Here is a 20,695-nt window from a genome sequence, read left to right as displayed (position 1 = left end):
ACTACCCAGGGCTGTCAGATGGGGATCTCAGCCCTCCCTGGGCCTCGGAGTTGAAGAGAAGGTCAGGCTCCAGAGGGGGCCCTGCCTACCCTGCCTTCTGGAGGCAGCCCACCTTCTCGGGTTACATCCCGCAGCAAAGTTCCTTCTGGGCCTTTGGGGAGAGGCGGCGGCTAGCCATCCCTGTGCCTCTAATTGTTCTCTCTGGTGAGCTCATGATGCAGTGGGCCGGGCGCAGACACCTGCTTTCCTCAGGCAGGGATGAAACCCTAGAGAGGATGGGCCTCTGTGGAGTATGACATCTTGATCAAATAAAGGCTGCCCTGAGATTTCTCATGCCTTCGAGCTCAGGGCCCCAGATGTAGGGGGTTTCCCCTGTCTGACTGCAACGCACAACGTCAGGCGCACAAATCCACCTTCCTGGGCCTCACTTACTGGTAAGACAGAGATCCTATTCTTCTGTTGCATGGACAGGTGTGGCTGGGAGCACTGTTTAAATATAGCCGAAATTTCGGCTTTCATGGGATCTCAAGGCATTTAAAAAAAAAATGAGTAATTAATGAAGTTCCGCCTCCCAGAAAAAGCAAGGATTATCGTCTTCATTTTATAAATAGATCAAAGGTCACACAATCAATGGCAGATGTAGGAAACAGATGTAAGAATTCTGCTTTTGTCCCTGGCTACAGCCACTCAATCCCACCCCTGGTATCACTGACAGACCTCCTTTCTGCTCTCTGACTTCTGGCCAAAGACGTGGAATTGGCCTTTATATGTTTCCACTTAAAGGTATGAATTCTATGTATGGTTCATATGCCTTTGATATGTCTGGAATGTATAAAAGAGAAGGAGAAGAATGATATTTGATGCTTTTCAGAGATCATGTTGGGACTGAGCCTTATATAATGGGTCAAATGCCAATAAAGGAAAAAAAAAAACCCGCTCACCAGATCTTCAGGAAGTTCACTTTTATTCTCTCTCTGAAAGAATTTGGTCTGTTAAAATGAAACAGAGTGTATCTTTAGTCACCCAAATGATTCTTGTGGGAACGATGGAAGTTACCACTTATTGAGCACCAAGTGTGTACTAAGCACTGCTCTTCTTACTGGCATACGGTATACCTTGTGATTTTCACAAACACCCAAGGAGGTTTTTATTACTCGTTCATTTTATAGATAATATATAACTGGGCTTAGAGATAAAAAAGATAGGTTGAGGAGAAAGGAAAGTGAAGGCTCAAATAAAATTAATTAAGCAAAAATGATTGGATATATCCTCTGTGCCAGAGGTGTCGTGTTGTGATAGAGACAAAGATGGAGGAAAATAGCACGGGATTCCTGCTCTTGAGGAATTTATGGCCTTGGGAGGGGTTGAGGGTGAGGGCTGAGCAGAAGCATACAAAAAGACAAATAATGTCCATGCAATTCAGGCCAGAAGTATTTATTAAGTTGCTGGTAGGTGTTAGACACTGCATTAGTCAGAGGGGATGGTCCTTCTGCTCCTGGAGCTTATAGTCTAGTGGGAAAGTTGGACATTAATCAAATAATTCCACAGATTTAAACTGTAATTGAGTGGAGTAAAAGACATCAGATGGGCTGCAGCCTGACAAAGGATTAGTATTCATAACATATAAAGAGCTCCTACACATAATAAGAGAGAATCCAATAGAAGCACTGTCAAACCAAGGGCAATTTTTTTTTAAAGATTTTATTTATTTATTTGACAGAGAGAGACACAGTGAGAGAAGGAACACAAGCAGGGAGAGTGGGAGAGGGAGAAGCAGGCTTCCCGCCGAGCAAGGAGCCCGATGTGGGGCTCGATCCCAGGACCCCAGGATCATGACCCGAGCCGAAGGCAGATGCTTAACGACTGAGCCACCCAGGCGCCCCCCAAGGGCAATTTTTAAAAGATGAAAGGCAAATGGCCAATAAACAAATGAAAGTATGCTTAGTCTCTCTTGTAAACAGGGGATTGCAAATTAAAACACTGAAATACCGCTTCGCACCCATCGGCTTGGCAAAAATTTTAAAGTCTGACATTACCAAGTGTTGTTGAGGATGCCAAGCACGGGAACTCTTACTTACATATTGCTATCAAAGTGTAAATTGGTACGACCACTTTGAAAAACTATTCAGCCAGGCTGAGTGAAGCTGCCAATTCACATGACCTGAGTCCAGCAATTTCACACACCAGCATCTGCCTGACGGCTCACTTTCACACAAGGGGATGGGCATGAAAAACATTAATTGTAGCACTGTTTCTAACAACACAAAATGTAAAAATAAGCTACACGTCCTTCGGAAAGAGATGGGTAAATAGAGTGTGGTGAACTCATACAATGGGACCCAAGTTAGCAGTGAAAATGTATGATCTAGAACTACATGTATCAATGTGAATACATTTTGAAATCATAAACGCTGAGTGAAAAAAAGTAAGTTGTACAATGACATATTCGGTATAATGCCACTTCCCAAAGTTTACAAACATGCCAAACAATTCTATAAAGTGTTTATAGGCATAAACAAATGTAGTAAAAATACAAAAGCATGTGTAGGAATAATACACCCCAAAAGCAGGAGAGGGGTTAGTTACCTTAGGAGAGGGACAGACATGGGTTCAAAGCGCCCTATCTAGATCTAAAGATGTTTTACGTTCTTGAAAAAAAGATTTGAAGAAATTAGGGCAAATGTTAAGCTTTGGCAAAGGTTGGAGGGACAGGGGAGGGGTGCAGAATAAACAGGTTTGATGATATTACTCTCCCATAGTTTTTTATATGTTTGATCTATCCAAGAAGGATTGGATTGAATTGGAGGTGGGGTTAGGGGAGGAGTCAGGGAAGCTGTCTCTGAGGACATGATGCTCACTTAGGATGAGAGCCAAAAATTGAGTAGGTGAGGAAGGGCAGAAAGGTGTACCAGGCAGAGAGAACAAGCTGTGCAAAGACCCTGGGGTCGGAGGGTGTGCATAGAGACTGGGAACTGAGACCCCAGTGTGGCCAGGGCAGAGGGAAAAGGGGCTGGAGTTGGAAGTGATGGGGGTGGGGGGTGTGCACAGACCATGCAGGGCCTCATAGGCCATCTTGAAGGTCAGGTCTTTACCCTATGAGGAAAGCAGCAGAGATGGGAAGCTTTGGGACCCAGAGAGACTTCTCTTCCATAGATAGCAGAACTGGGAAGGCATTCCTATCAGAGGTGACTCATATCTTGAGTTGTGGAGAATGAGTAAGAGGAAGCCAACTGGGGAAGGAGAAGGAGGGAGTGAGGTGCAAATTCCCTGGAGAGGACCCAACAGCAATAAAGACATTGAGGACCTTCCATAGCATGATCCCACCTGGGTCCTACACCCAGGACTAGCTGAGAAGGTGCTCAAAAATGGCAGACCAGAGTGTGCATGAAGACAGAGTGTCCAAGAAGGCAGCCAGCCTCAAGCCAAGAGAGGCATGGCCAGACGTGGCTCGTAGGTGGCCGGCTCTAGCAACGGGTGGAGGATGGATCTGAAGGAGGCTGGGGTGCAGTCAAGGAGATCTTTGAGAGGAATATGTTAATAGCCTAAACTAGGATGGCTGGAACTAAGAAGCCATCCTGGAAGAAGTGGAGAGCGCCCAAAGAGGTATTTAGGAGGGAAGGCGAGACATCTAGGACGATGGGTGGGTGGAAGCGCCACCGCTGACATGGGCAATAATGGGGGCAAGGCTCGGCGAGTCGGAGGTGCGTGCAGGGCAAGCCAAGTCGAACCATCCAGCGAGCAGTGGGATGGGTGCGCCCGGGGGGCCCGCAAGCTGGGACTGGGGCGGGCGGGGGTGGGGAAGAGAAGGGTGGGAGGGGGAGGACCACGCAGACGCCGAGCGGCAGCCGGGAGACCAGCCCCGCGCGGGCTGGGCGGGCCGGGCATTGGCCTCCGCGGCCTCCCCGCGGGGTGCAGGCGGAGCCTGATGGCGCACGGCGCGGGCAGGCCGGGGCGGGGGTGGGGGGTGGGGGGGAGGTTGGACAGCCGACCCCAGCCGCGGACTTCCCGCAGCGACCCGGGCTGCCTCGGCCGAAGCCGCGGAGAACAGCAGGGCACCGCGCGGCCCCAGACGTCTCTTGCAGCCGGGCGGCCACCCCGGCCACCCACCCCCCCCCCGGCGCCCCCAGGCTCCCCGCGTGCCCAGGCTGCGCCTCCTCGCGCCGCGCCTCCCCACCGCCGGGACCTGGCGACGTCACTGCGGCTCTGACGCGCGCTAATGGAGGCACGGGCGGCGGCGGCGTGGTGCGGGTGTCCCCCGGGGAGGTCCCGGTCCTTGCAGCCCGCGGCCGCGTCCTTGGCCCTCTTCCAGGGGAACCTCGATTTTTCCAATCTCAGGAAGGCCGGCTGTCCTTCGGCTACTGATAAGGACGCGACCGCATGGTAAAAGATTTTAACAATGCCCGGAAAGAAATAGCCGGACCCAAGAAAGAGACTAATAATAGCAGCCTGCTAGAGTTCTGCTCGTGTGCTCAGCGCTCTTAAGAACAATAATAACGACAACAACCATAAGAGCCACCATTTATTGAGCGCTTACTCTGTGCCAGGCACTGTGTTAAGCGTTTTGCAGGCAACAACTCTCGGAGGTAAGTACCGTTATTATCCCTATTGTAAGGAAACCGGGGCACGGAGAGGTTAAGTAATTTGCCCCAGGCACACAGCTAGCTGATGTGAGTGCCAGAATTCCAGCCCAGGCTGTCTGATCCCATGTAATCCTCATGTCAACCCATAAGGTCGGGATCATTCTCTCCATCTTAAAGATGAGGAAACTAAGGCACATGGAAATTTAAGTACCTTGCCCAAGGTCACCTAGCTGGAAAATGGATGAGGCAGAAAGCGAACCCAGGGCTCCTCTCTCTGTCCGCAGAACCCGCGGTCTTGGCCATAGGCGATGCCACTTCCAAACCACCTCCGACAGCCCAGCAGGCTTTGGCCCCGGGTCCCAAGAGGCGCAGCCTCTGCGGGGTTTGGGTGGGTTCCCGCGGCCTCCGATCCCCGGGTGTATGGGATGTTTCCGAGCATCGTCTCTGCTCAGCCCGCAGGCGTCTGATAGGGACGCGTCTCCTGGAACCCGGTCGGGCCCCGGCCGCGCGGTCCTCAGAAGGGATGGTGCGGGGGCGGAGGCAGCGGGAGGGATCCCTGGTCCCACCTGCAGAGCGGCGGGGTGGCTGCTTGCTCCGCGCGGCCGGCAGAGGGCGCTGTCGCACGCGCCTCGGGTCCCATGGTCAACAGACCCCGGGGCCGGCCTGCGGACGCTTGGACTCAGAACCGCCCCCGCCCCACCCCACCCCGCCCACCAAGTGGGAATCCTTCTTGCCTGGCGACTGGCACCCCTCTGGCCCCTCATCTCAACCCTGGGCCTGCTTTTCCTGATCACTCTCCCCCATTTTCTGTGGTCCTGCCATCCCACCATGGGCCTTAAAGGCTTCCCCAAGTCCCTGCACCGCTGATTTGGTCGCCTCTTGCTGAAAGGCAAGAACACTGATTCCATTCCACTAAAAGGCTCAGGTGTTTGCAGGTCAACCTCGGCTTTGTCTCCCCTTCTCACGGGCGCTTTGGTGATGTAAAATGGGGATAAATCATCGACTTGGAATAGATAACTAATTTTCTTCGCCGAAACAGGAGGAGGGGCTTGTTTAAGGAAGGAGCAGATTGGTTGAAAGGATCTATTTTTAATAGCTACAGTGTCTTAAGAGCCTGTTTTGTGCTGAGCCCTTTATGTGTCTTCACTCCTCAATCCTCATGACAGCCCTGAGAGGAGTACACCATTATTCTCCTTTTGATAGAAGAAGCCACAAGACTGGTAAATGGCAATCTGGGCATCCACCGGGAGGATCTAAGTTTAATGCCATGTTCCCATCACCGGAATGTACAAGCTGATCCAACTGAACAGAAGAGGTAAGATACAAACCAAGCAAAAACAAACCAAAATCTACTCTAAGAGTGGTTAGAAATACCACATGTGATTTAGGGGCTTCAAGTGCTCTCTCAAATGTCTGAGAAAGAAAAAGAAAACCTAAAGGTTCAATGAGAGGAGAAGAGGAATAAGGCTAGTAGCTTTTGCTTGGAAGAGCGTCCAGAGAGGCCCACTCACTTTCTATGACTGGGCTCTGAGGAAATAAAGGTGGTTCTAGGAAAATCTGAAAAATATGAGAGGGGAAAAAAAATGCCTTCTGTGGTTTTTTTTACTTTAACCAAGACTCATTTTGCTATTTGTGTTTTATTTTTAAATTAACGTAGCTCTCCCCACCCTTTAAATTGGCACATAAATAGCAAAAACAGAAGGAAGGCCAGCTATGAACTTCAAACTTGGTGGGTTTCTCAGGAAGGAGGTGCATGACTTGAAGTGGAAATGAGGATTGAATGAGGTGCTTTAAACATTTGAAAGACAGACTTTCCACAAGGAATTTAGATCATAAGCCCTTAGAACGGGAGCTTTGTCTGGGGTTGGGCTCCGTATAGTGTCTAGAATCGGTGAGTGCCCAAGAAATGTGGAAAACGAATCATGCTTTTGGTGTATGCCTGCATCATCTAACCATCTGGGCCGCCACTTTGCTTATGGTTTTAGAGTGTGGCTTCTAGGGGATTTTCCTGTCCCCTGGGTCTTAGTCACACACCCTCCCTCAGACCCCTTACTTTCCCAGAATTTCTCTCTGGGAACTGAGTCAATGTGAGGCAACTGTTATTGATGATGATGTCACTAGGCTTGGTTAAATAGAATCACCGACTGGAGGCCTTTCCAAACAGGGAAACTGAGGCAGAAGGGACCTCAGGAGACCTGTCACTTCATCATTCTGATTCTCCTGCCCTATGTCTTTGGACTACAAGGACTCCCCTTTGCCCAACACAAAAGAGCCCTGGGCATCCCAGGAGGCCTCTTGCAAAATTCTTGGACTTCTCTGACCTTACCTCTCTCTGCTCCTTCCCTCATTTTTTTCAGGGCATTCATTCTACAAACATGCATTGACAGCCCACTATGCATAAGTGCTGTGGGTACAGCAGAGAACCTAACATGAGCTCAAGAGCTCACTTTCTCCAGTTCCTACTCAGCTCCTGACCTCAGGGCTCCAACTTTCATGCCTGGAAGGCCCCACAACAGTCAGTGACTTGCTTCTCTAGGTGGGGACTGTCGTTCAGACATATCCAACATTCTGGATAGCTCCTGGCAGCGCCGGGAGACCATGCGCTGTGACCCCAGGATACCACCTTGGTGACATCCACTGGGCAGGAGGTTTGGGTCCTGAGATATACCCTCAGAAGCAGGGCCTGGAAATGCACTTGCCCACACTCCTTCCTACCTTTTCCTAGATGGCATGCCTTCAGTTCATATGATCATTGTGGACAACCTTAATAGCTTGGGCCATATTTATGAAGCATCGGTTACAACAACAAAAATCCCGTAGTACCATAATACCCCACCATTCAAAGGAAAATGTTGGCTTAAACAAACAACAGTGACTGGCTGGCAAGTGGATATGTCGGATAATGCTGAGTCTTTCGGGTCATTTTGTTACTGAACGTTGGCATTGAGTGATTCAAAATAGTGACAGGAAGGAAGAACACTAGCCCTGTTTTAGCTTTCCAGATTATTCAGATGGAATAGATTTTCAACATCAACACTCTAGTAAAGACAGAATGCTTAAGGTATACATTGTCAGTTTTTGTCTTTTTGGAAAATCCATTAGTACTCAATGACTTGGTCTTCACCATTCCAAAAAAAAAAAAAAGAGCGTTGAACCGCAGAATTCAGATGATGGCCCTGGAAATCCCTTTGGAGAGTAGATTCCAAATCATATTCATTCTTCTTGAATTTCTCACCGCCCCCCCCAAGACTGTCCCATCCCTGCTAGCTAGCTACAGCATCATTTTCTCTCCCCTTGAGGAAGGCAGAGGCCCAGAGACCAGAAGAATGAGGGAGCAGTGAGGAAAACTCTTCCCTTACCTGAGTTGCAGAGCCACTTGAATCTAGAGAACTGTTACATTTGTGCTGTGTCGTGTGTGAGTTCCTGGTGGTTGTGCATTCTCTGGCTGATGTCCAAAATCTCCATACATAGGGGCCTGAGATACTCTAAAAAGAAGGCCTATCTGTGAAGGACGTGTGTCCACCCACCAAGACGTTCTTGGTGGTCGGTGTCTGCAAGTCCAGCAGCTGGGGTGAAGAGCTTTGGAACCACTGAGCATTCCTGCTGGGATCTTTCCAAGCCCTTTTGGGAACCGGCAACAGCTCTTGTCTGGGGAAATTAGTTTTGCACTTTCACAGAGTGAGAAATTCCTCAGGGGCATTCTTGTACTTGGGAAGAGAAATCAGACCCAGCTCATTCCTTTAGGGCCCATGCCATTAATAAAGCAGACGGAGTCCAATGCTGTTGGTCCAGCTGGGGCCGTGGGGTGGGGGCAGAGGCAGTGGAGTTAATTGAATTTCACCTGTGGCTAAGGCCCTCCCCCAACTGGCGCAAGCTTGAGCTTTCAGGGGCTCGTGTTACCAGCGTGTAAACACCGTGAGGGACAGCCAACGCTCGCATTCGACCACAGGGGATCTCAAACCCTTCCTATCTTCCTAGAAACCCTGGCTTGCCCGGCCGGGCTGCTTGCTGTCTGATGCAACAGTTTGCAACGCTCGGTTCTGGAAGCCGAGCCTGCCGCGGGGCGCTGGGCGCCCTGCCGACGCGCATGCGCGGGCTGCGGCCCCGCCAGGCCGGGCGGGGGAGAAGCTTTTCACCAGATGTGCGGGGGGGGGGCCGGGGGGGGGGCGGGCAGGGGCGGGGCGCGGGCGGGCAGGGAGACCTTTGGCAGCTCGCGCCGGCGATCTGAGCTTAATTAAACTTCTCCCGAGGCATTGGCTGACTGATTGACCCAGTGATCCAAAAAAAATCAGAGAGGCCTGAATCGCCCTAAACGCGACGGGAGAGAGAACTTGGGGAGTTGGCTTTCGGTTTCCCGAGCTGGGCCTTTGGATTCTGCCAGCCTTCCCCGAGCCCCGCAAGCCACAAAGCTATCAGGGTTCCAAGACCTCATTAGGGCGTCAGGCCTCGCTTGTCTGTGCCCTCCTACGGATTTCTCAAAAAGGGAACAACAGTGGTTACAGAGGGAGGGAAAGGCAACGTTCTGATAGCGTCTTGATCGATATCTTCCTGCCTCATTTCTCCACCCATGTGCCTTAGAAGGTTTTATTAGCAGAAAGCATCGTGGATTATTTTCCGATTTTTTTCCGCCATTCAGGTATTGCCTGCATGGTTTTCTTCCATACCCACATTCCATCAATATTATATATTTTTAATTGACTTCTTTTATTAACTCTCCTTATTCTCTAAATTAACTTTAAATCGATTCCCTTTTTCTACATAGCCTTGCCCTAAGCAATAACATTAGCGAAACCACAGTTTGATATGTTAGTCATATATTTTAATACAGTTGAAAATAAATTCAGAACTATTCGAATAAAAAAAATGTGTATGTTAGCTAAAAGTTTCTTGCCTACTGCATTTGGAGAAAAACTCCAGAGGTAATAAAAAAGAGGTAACATATGTTGAGTGATTGCCAATGTCCCGGGCACTGAACTAAGCACTTTATTCTCTGGCCTTAGGACACCGTAGAAGTGGTGCTGTGAGAAGGTTTGGGTCCTGATATATACCCTTCCATTTTACAAAGGGAAAATGCGAGGCACCCAGAAGTGAAATACCCTTGCCAAAGATCGCAGAGCCAGGATGCAAATCCTTACTAGCCTCGCTTTAGAGCCTGCACTGCTGGCCTCTCCAAAACAGCTAAGTTACCTCTGGAGATCACCCAGGTGGTTAGTATAGTCTGAATTTGAACCTGAGTCGGTCTGACTCCAGAACAGAGCTTTTAACTACTGTGTGGAACTCTTTCCTGTTTCCCCAAATCTCACCTCATACAGCCTTTTTAAATCCGTCTGCCTCCTTTGGAATTCAAAAGGTGCTTCCAAGTTCTTTCTTTCCTCACCCCCTACATCTCCACCCCCCTCCCCCTGGGCAGGTAGGACGGAGGTTCTCTTTCAACGGTTTCCTTCGCTCCTCTGAACTAAAAGCAACCCATAAATCTCTCATGATATCCGTGAGAATCCCTACTTTAAAGGTCCTATCCACTCTTCTGCACTGACCATGGAAATTCCACCTACGAGCATCATGAAACTACATTTCCCAGACTGCTATTCTCACCTGGAAAGAGAACAAAAATCCTCTGTCAAACCATGTGGCTCCTATTTTGGGGTTGGAAAATCTGGTCACTAGCTTGGATAAAGATTGGTATGCCCATAGACTAATTCTTCTGGCCCCAAGCAGACATGAATTTCCCAGGCCTCAGTGATGGGGGGTGGGGAGGGCAAGTTATTTCAGAAACAAAACCTTCAATTAGAGGCATAAATGAAGACTGGGCATAAGACTTCTAAAAGATGGCTGACCCCTGCCCAGGAGGTAGATTTTCTTTCTGCGACTGCCCTTACCGCCACCACCCCTTCCCTCTCTTCACTTCCTCTTCCTTCCCCTTCTTCCAGATTCTTCTTTTAATTGTACCATTGTGCCACTCCCTTGTTCCCCCGCCTCAACCCCCATGCCCACACCCACTCTTTAACTGTTTAGTATAAAATCCAGCCCACCAGACTGAGGTTTTCTTCGACCCAAATGTTATTTTCAGAAGGAGCCATTGAGGTTGGGGTGTAATTGCAGCGTTGGGCCTCTGCAAGCCAAGCTGAAAATAATCAGTGAGGCAGATGGGGTGGGAAGAGAGTGTGGTGGCCGCTTCCACCAAAGAGCGAGAGAAACCCAATGGAGTGAGTCAGAGAGGGGCGAGTGCCAGGCTGGTCTGCTGGGCTTACGGCCGGGAGTTCAGTTAAGGGGAAACTGCCCAAGGTTTTGGGACCTTTGACTGAGGCCCGATCCAAGGTGGTTCCGGGCTGCACATCACAAGTCCATATTTCTTATGACAGCCGCTAAGCTTCTCTTGCTCTCCTTCACTTGGGCCATAGCAACCAGCAGGCCAGATGGGAACTTAACCATCCAGTTGGCTCACCAGTCTCTAGAGTGGGATTTCTCAGCGTCAGCTCTATTGGCATGTTGGGCTACATAAGTCTTAGTTACGGGGGGCTGTGTGGTGCGCTGTAGGATGCTTAACAAGATCCCTGGCCTCTAGCCTCTAGATGCCAGTAAAACACACCCAGAGTCATGACTATCAAAAATGTCTCTAGACATGCCAAATGTCCTTGGGAGGCAAAAATTGCCCCTGGTTGAGAACCACTGGTCTAGAGTGATCCAGGTCTGTAAAAGGATCCCCGCAGCTATCCTCATGGTGGCCTCATTGCCTTGCATCCCATCTCAGTGGGCCCTGATAAAAACTACTGGCCAACTCCTATGTCCAATGAGAAGTGTTGAATACTTGGAACCCAGCATGAGTGCCTACGGGGTTCCAGACACTATACAAGGTGTTGAAAAGGAAGGGGCAAACAGACAGACATGGCCGCTGTCTTCATGGACCTGACAGGCTGAGACAGGGAAGACGGACGTTAAACAACCCTGAGCGAGAGTCACGTAAAGAGAAGAAATGGCGTACCATTTCTGTTTTTCGAAGAGGGTTTGTCACCTGGGGGGGGGGGGCGTCAAGAAGGGCTCTTGGAGGGAATGAGGAATTAGCCAGTTGGAGATTTGAGGGTGAGGGAATGTTTTGCGGAGTAGGGACAGAGTGTTCAGAAGCCCTGAGTTAAGAGCGAATGTCGTGTATCCAAGGATCCCAAAGGAGCTTGTCATGGACCAGGCTTCAGACAGTGGGGAGACATCCACTCCTCTCATCCCTAGACTTGCTTCTCCTGTACTTCTTCTCTGGATTTCTAGTACAAGGATACAAACTTAGGATCATGTCTAGCCATACTTAACCCGCTCCTTGTTCCCGCTCAACCCCCTCAACCACCCAGCTACCAAGTTCTGTCAGTCCTCCCCTGAGGCTCCCCGTCATCCCAAGCTCCTTGTCTCCCTTCCCAGCACCGCAACCCCAATGCAGGCTCTCTTCATTACTCAGCCGAATTTGTGAAATAGCTTCCTAAGGAGTCATCCTCCAGTCTCTACCTCAGAGAAAGACAGAGACAAAGCCCACATCTCTGCTGGGCTAAGAAACCCTGCATGGCTTCCAGAGGCCTGTCAGACAGGCTATTTCCTCCCGTGACTTCCGTGACTTTCGGGTGCTCTTCGTTCCCTGCTCCCAGCATACCTCCCTCCCACTCTCCAGCCACAACAGGCCACCAGCCACACTCCATGTGCCCCCACAGCTCTGCGAGTGGGCTGTTCTCTTTGTCAGAATTGTCCTTCCCCAACCAAAATCATTTGGGGAATTCCCACCTATCCTTTGAGACCCAGACAAAATGAACTCATTATACTCTCTCATCCCTTCTCAGAAGCCTTCTCTTAATTCTTCCCTCTGTTTTCATTGGGATTTATATATAGCCGCTAGTTTACCATTTGTCACGTTGACCCATAGTTATCTGTTTAAAGACGTCCCTTCCCTGACCCAGAGTCAGAGGGCCTCCAAGGCAGGTCATGTAGTGTTGCCTGCTGGTTGACTACCCAACACCCATTCTCTCCCTTCCTAAAAGAAACCAAAGAAATGCAAGGCACAATGTCTTATTTAGCGTACAAGCTAAGCCACTATAACAAACAGACCCAGGGTCCAGAGGCTTACACAAGCCCATGTGCCTCAGTGGAAGCTGACCCCATGCCCAGCTCCAGGGGTCGGCCCACTTGCCCTTTCCAAGAATTGGTTCAAGAACTTGGGCCTAAACTAATCAGTGTGCAGTAGAGGCTTTTCTGGTTTCCCAATATCAACAGTCCCCTTCTTTACAATAGAACTCCTGATTTTTGGCCAAGCAGATGGCTGCCTCATAAGAGCTACATTTCCCAGCCTCCCTTGTAGCTTGATGTGGCCTTGAGTTTAAGGTCTCACCATAGACTGTGGGCAGAATGATTGTACCGCTTCTAAGCTGTGCCCTCAGAAGGATTGTGCGTGTGCTTCCCCCTGACTAGAAGATGGTAGAAGTGAAAGCAGTCTCCCTGGACCCAGGGAGGGATGCCACATGTGGAGGATGGCGGAGCCCTTCTCTCGGTCTTGGATGACTTTTCTCTGAACTCTTATAGGATAGAAAGTGACATAAATTTCTATTTTGCTTACTCTTCTGTATTTGAAGCACTGCCCCCGCGCCTCTGGTTAGGTGAGCTGACAAATGTCCGTTTTTCTAAGCCAGCTTGGGTTGGCTCTCGGTCACATCTTACCTTACAGGGTCCCACTCCTCTTCCCGCTCCTGCTGGGCCTCACACAGGAGTCCATAAACACTTGTGGAATGAATGCTCCATTGTTATTTTTCTTCTCTTACCTGTAATGACTACCCCCCAGAGAAGCTGTAAGCCACCTTCTTTCTCTCTGCCCCAGCCTAAACCCCTAAAGTACTCACGTGGACCTCATGTCTAGCAAATTCGTGGAACCTACCCCTCACTAGCTACTTATACAGGGAGCTGAGGATTCCGCTATAAAATGAGAGAGTTGAATCAGCTACATCTAGCCCATTGTCCCGTTCTCATGTCCCATGGCTCTGCCTGAGGCTCATTCTGAAGGAGTCATTCTGTGCTCAGACTGAAGAGCCATCTAGCACTAGCCAGGTACAGCCTACTGAAGGTCCCCCTGGGCTCCTGCCCCAATTCCCTGTGGTCCCACAGGAGGCCCCTTCCAGCACTAACAAGCCTACGGCTCTGTTCGATGTCTTTTCAAGCTCTGAAGGCCCATGATACTATAATACTATACCAAGCCTAAGAGATTTTTGATTGGCTACTAGACCTCCGGCCCCAAGCTCAAAAGATCAAGGCCTAGGGAGGGCCTGGACCATCACAGTGTTGTCCTTCCAGATGAGACCAGGAGCACTGGCAGGCAGCGGGGAGGGGGCCTTGCAATGCTCAGACATTCAGTAGGTCCTGCGGCAAGGACACTCAGCTCCCTGTGCCCATTGCCCAACCCTCCCACTGCCATCAGTGCTGCTCAGAATGAGAGTACAAGGCCGGTTCCAGGCAAAACATGCAGGCCTCCTTCTAGCCATGAGACCGGGGAAAGAGCTGTCCCATTGCTCAGCCCCCTGGAATGGGGGAGACTTAGATCTCAAGGAAAATGACCAGTAATGGACCCTGGCAGCCCGGACCTTGAGGGTCCAGAGGTGCTTCCTCCCGAGTCTGTGGTGACTCCCAACTCTTCCTTCCCATGCTTTTTGAAGTTGCCATTTATAGGACACTCACTAAGAGCTGAGCCCTGTGCTCAGCACTCTACCTGCATTAGCTTATTTTATCTTCATAGCAGTTCTGCAGGGATGTATTGTTGCTAGTCCCATTTTGCAGATAAACAGACTGAGGCTGAGAGGGCGAAATTACTTGCTTGGAGTCAGAAAGCCACAGAGCTGGATCTGACCCAGGTTCTTAACCACAGTGTTTGGTGGGACACTCTTGGCAGCATCTTCTCTGGTCTTCTAAGTTGGGCTGGCAAGGGGGAAGAGCACGGTGAGACCCCAGCCCTGTGAGGGCAGTGCTGATGGGGAAGAGTTAGGACCAGAGAGAAAGGCAGTCACTGAAGTGAAGGACAAGGCAAACGAAGACCTCTAGGCAGTCCCAGCCAGATATAAGGAGGGTGGCCAGCTCCACTGGACCCAACCAGTAGTGAGCAGAAGCCCTCTTCGTAAGGGGGAGTACGGCATCAGCATCAGGAGCTTGCCCACCCGCGACCCAGCAGGAGCCCTGGAGCAGCTTGCGGTTGGCCACGGGAGCAGGACATCACCTTGGAAAGATCTGTGTCCCGCTTGCTTGCTTATTGTTTGCTATCACATCTGTTCCTTACTTTCTCTGTTCTGTTCGACATCTCAGAGGGCAAATGACATATGACAGACTCCCCTGCTAACTGGCTTCTGACTAGGTTCACCCAGCGGAAGGTGCCAGAGGAAGAGCGGGGGCAGGAAGAGAAGTCTGGGTGTTTCTCCGGACCCCCAGCTTCAGGCAGCAACTCCGGCCACAGCCTCCTCCTTGGCCCCAGCTCCCGATGGGCGGCCCCAGCCCCAGGCTCTCTACCATCCCCTCCTCCCTGTGAGTTTCCAGCCTCAGAGGTTGCGGCAGTTCTCCAGGCCGCTAACTCACTTGCCTCCCCACTCCCACACCCCCTTTCCACACTTCCAGCCCTTCCCGCTCCTGACGGGACCTCACCCAGACCGGGTCCTCACCTCCTACCCCGGCTGGGCTGAGCAGCAGTGCCTTGGTCTGCTGGGGCCACTGTGACACAAGACCGCAGACTGGGTGGCTCATAAACAGAAATTTATTTCTCACCGTTCCAGAGGCTCGATGTCCAAAATCAGGGTAGCAATATGGGTTGGGTTCTGGCGAAAGCCCTCTTTCGAGTCAGACCTTGCCAACTTCTTGTTGTGTCCACCGTGGTAGAAGGGCAAAGGAGCTCCATGGGGTCTCTTGTATAGGGGCACTAATCCCATTCAAAGGGTTCCACACTCTTGACCTGAGCATCTCCCAAAGGCCCAACTTCTAACCTCATCACATTGGGCATTAGGATTTCAACATACGAATTTGAGGGGGGACACAAACATTTAGACCATAGCAGGCAAGCAACTCCTGGGCGTGAGGGGGAGTTGAAGCCTACCCTCTCCTATCCCCTTGGGCACCAGGTTAGCTGACTATGAGCAGAACTGAGCAGCCCCCAGCAGGACCCCATGGATCCCAAACCAGGAGCCCTAGCAACTGATGGGGTCTGAATGTGCAGAATGTCTTCCTACCCAGCAGGGTCCATTCTGCCACTCACGTCTTCCCAGCCTCGATACGGTCTCAGGTGGGTCACTTCCTCCGTGATGGCCGAGTCGCTTGACCCCTTTGGATTTCAATGTCCTTGTCTGCATTGTGGGGACACTGGGGTAAGTAACTAGGAGCTGCGTTCATCATTGTTGTGAAGAACAGCCTGGGCAGGACTAGAAGAAAGAATCCACGACCTGTGAGGATCTTTGGAGAGCAGGGGCAGAAGAGATATGGTCACAGCCAGTGTGGGGCCGGTCAAACGAGGAAGCAGCAGGATTTGGGGTGGTGCATCAAGGGGCCACCTGCTGGTCTCCCTGCCCGAAGGACTGGCGCCCATTTCTCTGGTACCTCAGACTCAACCACAATTCTCCCTGCTGCTGGTCCTCAGACGTGGTAGCTAACACAGTCCTGAACAATGGAATACTCCCTGCCTAAGAAGGGGATGGAAGAGGTTTGGGACCTCCCCTGCCACTCTGGAGTGAGGACTGGATCCCTAAATGGGGCTGGGGGTGGGAGAGGCAAAGGGCCACGCAAGTATCAGGCGCTGCCACTGGGCGTTTGCCATATGCCAGGCTCTATGCACAGCACCCAGACACCAACTGTGCACTCTCGGGCTTACTCCTTACTCCTCCTCCAGCCACTAGAAGAGGAGGTGGTGTCTGTTATCACCATCAACCAAAACATCCCCATTTGATAAAGGCATTGAGCCTCTCAGAAAGGTTAAGAAAGCCGCCCAAGGTCGGATAGCCAGAATGTGGCAGAGCCAGAATTTCAACCAACTTCATCTGATAGAAGCCTCCAGCCTCCCCAGGATGATTTAATGTGTCTCACTGCCCATGGCTCTGGCATCGAGAGGGCACTGGCCCTGGCATTTGAGTCAAGGAAGTAGGGAAACGGATTGCTTGCAGGCCTGCCTATGACTCGGCGTGGGCCTCCGGGCCTGTTCCGCCTTTGGGCTGTGTGCCAGATGTTAGAGACAAGGGCAAGGCTGAAAAGGATGGTCCACTAGGAGGCTGCCTCTGCTGATGTTTGTATGGACTCGTGCACACGTTTGTGTGTGTGTGTGTGTGTGTGTGTGTGTGTACATGCACGTGGACACACCAGTCTAACCTCCACCTTGGCCCAGGTGAGAATGGGGAAGGACTGTGCATTTGGTAAGTGAGGTGTGAACGGCTGGGTGGCTTTCATCCCCACCTCAGTTCCCAGGGGGAGACTCTAATATTTTCCTAGAAAGCTAGCCACGGGCCTGGAGGCCTCGGGTCTCCACAAAGTCAAGAAGAAAGGACACTGGCAAACTCTTCAAAATCAGTTCAGACCTTATCGGCCTCTCTGAGCCCCCCAAGCCGGGGGGGGGGGGGGCGGGGACTCACGCCAAGTGAGGACAGGCTGTCTCAGAGCACTTCATCCCCAGATCCCACTGCCTCCTGAAAATCAACCTCCACATGCCCCCACGCCTTGCTCCAGACTCTGAGCAACGCAGAATGGCTCCCTCATAATTGCCCCATGGGACACAGCCCGGTGTGGTGTGAGGAGCATGAACCTTGGGCTCACCTGAATTTCAGCCTGGACCTCAGTCCATGAGGCCTGGGGCTGGTGTGACCCAATCCTTCTGAGCCTCTTTCAGAGCTCTTCTGGAAAATGAAGATAATAACTACCCATGGTAATAGGTGCAGTCAGTGTGAACGCTCCTGCCCCGTCCCTTTTCCCCTGCTTCCTTCTGGATCTCCTTAACCTCCACTGACCACTTTACCACCTAGCTTCAGGCCCCTCATTTCCCAGCATCCTCCCAGCTGCGGCCCGGCTTCTAAGCTTTGCAGGAGACAGTGGTTTTGCCACTCTTTGCTTGTGGCCTGCCATGAGCCAGCTCCCCTGAGAGCAAAGGCCTCAGAGCCCTGCGCCTGGGTCCCCACCCTCTTTGTAAACACCAGTTGGGCACCAACTGACCTCAGGAGGGAAGCGCTTCACCGGGACCCTCCTCTTCCAGCCCTGCCTGCTGCTGAATGTTCCAGAGGAAGTGCCAGGCAAATCTGACACCCTCACACCCAGGCTACCTCCGTCCTGGAAATAGGCACTTAGAGCCAAACCCTCGGCTGAAGGTGGAAGGAAGTCAAAGTCCCTGAGTGCTGCTTCTCTCCTGCTCTCCCACAGCACCCCCCCCACCCCCAGCCATCCCACATAGGGCAAGTGCTCTCACATTTAGATGTTTTTTTCACGATCCTGATAGACATCCGTAAGGAGGGCTTTCCTGTTACTCCTTGTTTCTTAAAAACAAAGACAGAAATTAAGTATAACCCAATATTGATCATTTTTATTGTTCTTTGCAACATCTTTTTCTGTATTGTTAAAATTGCTCTCAATAAAATCATTTTTTTAAGATTTTATTTTTAAGTAATCGCTACACCCAACGTGGGGCTTGAACTCACAACCCCGAGATCGAGAGTCACACGCTCTGCTGACTGAGCCAGCCAGGTACCTGTAAATAAAAATACTTTTAAGTCAATAAGATTCATACAGCTTTATTGGGGAAAATTTCAGGAAATGCCAAAAGGTAGAAAGAGAAAAATAAGAATCACCAGAATCTCTCCTCTGGAACCAGACCATTTATCTATTGGCTTATCTCCTTCTGGTCCTTTTTCTAGCTTGTATTCATGTCCTTTTATTCTTTTTATTTTTTTAAGATTTTATGTATCTATGTGAAAGAGAGAGAGCACAAACAGGGGGGTAGGGGCAGAGGGAGAGGGAGAAGCAGACTCCCTGCTGAGCAGCAATCCCAACGCGGGGCTCGATCCCAGGACCCCGGAATCATGACCTGAGTCGAAAGCAGACGCTCAACCAACTGAGCCACCCAGGCGCCCTATTCTTTCTTTTTTTAATTGACATATAATTGACATATAATATTGTATTTATTTTAGGTTCACTTTATTCTTTTTACCCCAAAAAATGGAATTATATTGTTTTATAACCTTTTTTCCCCCTTCATGATATATTTTGAACAGTTTCCCATGTCCTTGGATCTTAATCTTTACTTCAGTGCACTTCTTTTCGTTTCAGTTTTTTTCCCATGTAATCATAAGTAAGGTATATTTCTTATGATTGGGATCCATATAGATCCCATTAGGATCATACCATTTAGAGCATTTATTATTTTTTCTTACCTGAAAAGTAGTACACTTTTGTTGTGAAAAAGTTAGAAAATACAGACAAGCAAACAAATGAACAGGTAATATCCTTACAGCCTCACCCCGCTGAAATAATCCTCGCTAACATTTTCGTGTTTAACCGTCCTGTCCACATTTTTAGGTATGCAGGTAAATATATAGAAACACACATTTTACAATAAAATCAGAATCCTATGATTCATATTATTTTTAACCTACATTTTGTTGTTTGCTTAACAATACATCTGACATTGATTAGGATCATTTCAGCTACAAATGACAGAAAACCCAAAGGAACAGTGGCTTAAACATGTTCATTTCTCTCTCTAGGAACTGATGTCCGGAAGTAAGCAGCCCAGTCTGGTACAGTAGCCCCGTGACCATCAGGGACCCAGGCCCCCTCTACCTGGGGCTCTCCATCGTCAGCGCATGCCTTCCACTAGTGACCCAAGACAGCCGATGGAGGAAGAAGCAGCCAAGAAGAGAGAGCCCTGTCTCCTCAAAGGACGCTTCCTAGAATTCACATGCATCACGCCTGCTTGTACCACACTAGCCAGAACTAAGTCCCACGCCCCCACCCCCGCCCGAGGAAATAGGATTTATCTGAGTAGAGCTTTTATTACTATAGAAAAAGGGAAGAACAGATTTTGGGGGGGCTAATTGGCATCTCTACCACATTTTACAAACATCTTTCCAGGACACCTAGTTGTATATTCCATTTTTTCTCTTATTTTTTGGTGAATGTTTGACCACAACATTAAATATACTTCCATTTTTAATGGCTGCTTCATATTCCATAGTGCGCATGTAGCATTACTTATAGATCCGATGCCTTCTTGGGGCGCCTGGGTGGCTCAGTCGTTAAGCCTCTGCCTTCGGCTCGGGTCATGATCCCGGGGTCCTGGGATCGAGCCCCACGTCTGGCTCCCTGCTCAGCGGGAAGCCTGCCTCTCCCTCTCCCACTCCCCTTACTTGTGTTCCCTCTTTCACTGTCTCTCTCTGTCAGATAAAGAAATAAAATCTTTAAAAAAAAAAAGATCCAATGCCTTCTTACTTGATATTTGGGTGTTTTGCTCTGACAAATAAGGCTCTTCTATGGTTAAAACTTGTCAGAGGAAGAGATCCCAACCTTTCCTCTATACCCTGGGGATGCCCACCAATGACATTTTGCTGAGGAGTCAAGGTAGTATCTGCCTTGAAAGCTGGCTTATGGGTCTGAGTTTGTTTCTGAAAAAAAAAAAAAAAAAAAAAATGAAGCTTTTTGGCAAGAGGTATACCCCTCTGTTCCCCTTGCAGAGGAAGCTCAGGGGGGGATGCTGGAGCGGCAGGCAGAGCCTGGTGGGCAGTTCTGCCCTGGGCAGGAGAAAGATGGGTTGGGGGACGTGGGGGGCTGCGGGCTGGGGGTAGGGAGTGAGTGGGAGGAGACTGTGGACTCTCAGGAGCCAGGGGTGGACCTGGTCCTGGAGAGGCAAGGGGACTTGATGTGGCCCAATTCATTTTTGTTTAAAGATTTTATTTATTTCTTTGAGAGAGAGAGAGAGAGCAGGGGGAGGGGCAGAGGGAGCTTGGGGAAAAGCAGCAGGGAACCCGATGCAGGGCTTGATCCCAGGACCCTGGGAATCATGACCTGAGCCAAAGGCGCCCCCCAATTCATTCTTTACTCAAGTTCAACCAGTGCTTTTTGTGTCCCTACTCAGAGCCATGCCCTGTACCAGTCCC

General features: G+C 50.2%; 1 long non-coding RNA gene across 1 annotated transcript; it reads left to right on the top strand.

The window, feature by feature from the left end:
• The first annotated feature begins 3,983 nt into the window (after positions 1 to 3,983).
• On the top strand, positions 3,984 to 19,982 carry LOC141374750 (uncharacterized). The gene is made up of 3 exons (XR_012381873.1): positions 3,984 to 4,583; positions 5,747 to 5,895; positions 19,307 to 19,982. It is a non-coding gene; the product is annotated as an uncharacterized lncRNA (long non-coding RNA).
• The last annotated feature ends 713 nt before the right edge of the window (positions 19,983 to 20,695 follow it).

Source organism: Callorhinus ursinus, unplaced genomic scaffold (genome assembly GCF_003265705.2).
Source record: "Callorhinus ursinus isolate GAN/ISIS: 27379988/994484 unplaced genomic scaffold, GSC_fseal_2.0 scaffold21, whole genome shotgun sequence".
NCBI lineage: Eukaryota > Metazoa > Chordata > Mammalia > Carnivora > Otariidae > Callorhinus > Callorhinus ursinus.
Note: the sequence above shows the minus strand (reverse complement) of the source record. Positions and strands in the feature narration are given on the sequence as shown.